Below are 1,311 nucleotides of genomic sequence, written 5' to 3' on the forward strand. Positions count from 1 at the left end.
AAATCAGGTCTGGTCCAGTCTGGTCCAGTCTAAATCAGGTCTGGTCCAGTCTAAATCAGGTCTGTTCCAGTTTAAATCAGGTCTGGTCCAGTCTGGTCCAGTCTAAATCAGGTCTGGTCCAGTCTAAATCAGGTCTGTTCCAGTTTAAATCAGGTCTGGTCCAGTCTGGTCCAGTCTAAATCAGGTCTGGTCCAGTCTAAATCAGGTCTGTTCCAGTTTAAATCAGGTCTGGTCCAGTCTGGTCCAGTCTAAATCAGGTCTGGTCCAGTCTAAATCAGGTCTGTTCCAGTTTAAATCAGGTCTGGTCCAGTCTGGTCCAGTCTAAATCAGGTCTGGTCCAGTCTAAATCAGGTCTGTTCCAGTTTAAATCAGGTCTGGTCCAGTCTGGTCCAGTCTAAATCAGGTCTGGTCCAGTCTAAATCAGGTCTGTTCCAGTTTAAATCAGGTCTGGTCCAGTCTGGTCCAGTCTAAATCAGGTCTGGTCCAGTCTAAATCAGGTCTGTTCCAGTTTAAATCAGGTCTGGTCCAGTCTGGTCCAGTCTAAATCAGGTCTGGTCCAGTCTAAATCAGGTCTGTTCCAGTTTAAATCAGGTCTGGTCCAGTCTGGTCCAGTCTAAATCAGGTCTGGTCCAGTCTAAATCAGATCTGGTCCAGTCTAAAACAGTTCTGGTCCAGTCTAAATCAGNTCTGGTCCAGTCTAAAGCAGTTCTGGTCCAATCTAAATCAGTTCTGGTCCAGTCTAAATCAGGTCTGGTCCAGTCTAAAGCAGTTCTGGTCCAGTCTAAAGCAGTTCTGGTCCAGTCTGGTCCAGTCTAAATCAGTTCTGGTCCAGTCTAAAGCAGTTCTGGTCCAGTCTAAAGCAGTTCTGGTCCAGTCTGGTCCAGTCTGGTCCAGTCTAAAGCAGTTCTGGTCCACATTCAGAGACAAACAGAAACCTGTGTTTTTATAAAACAGTCTGTTTAGATTGACAGTGAAACTGTTTTATTGTGAAGTTTAAAGAGGATAAAAACAGGAAGTGAGGTCATCATGTGGTTGAACCTGAAGCTGCTGCAGGTGGAGGAGGTCTGTTCAGGCTCTCCAGGATCAGTGGGTTTCACTCAGAACCCCACGGTCCTGTCAGGTGGAACATGTGACTCACAGACCGCAGGCTTTCTGCCTCTGACTGGGTCTGAGGCCGGTTTCCATCTTTTAACTTCCTGTTTGTCCTCTGCAGCTGCGACCGCAGCGTCTTTAAAGGTTTCACTTTCAGGTGATGTCATCCTGACACTCGTTACATACTTACATACTTATTTATTTATTTATTTATTTATT

General features: G+C 45.8%; 1 protein-coding gene across 1 annotated transcript in view; it reads left to right on the top strand.

The window, feature by feature from the left end:
• The window catches only part of LOC106530218 (interferon alpha/beta receptor 2), a gene marked incomplete at its 5' end in the record, with an annotated part of 15,381 nt that overhangs the window by 1,967 nt on the left and 12,103 nt on the right, over positions 1 to 1,311 (top strand).

Source organism: Austrofundulus limnaeus, unplaced genomic scaffold (genome assembly GCF_001266775.1).
Source record: "Austrofundulus limnaeus strain Quisiro unplaced genomic scaffold, Austrofundulus_limnaeus-1.0 Scaffold501, whole genome shotgun sequence".
NCBI classification, from domain to species: domain Eukaryota; kingdom Metazoa; phylum Chordata; class Actinopteri; order Cyprinodontiformes; family Rivulidae; genus Austrofundulus; species Austrofundulus limnaeus.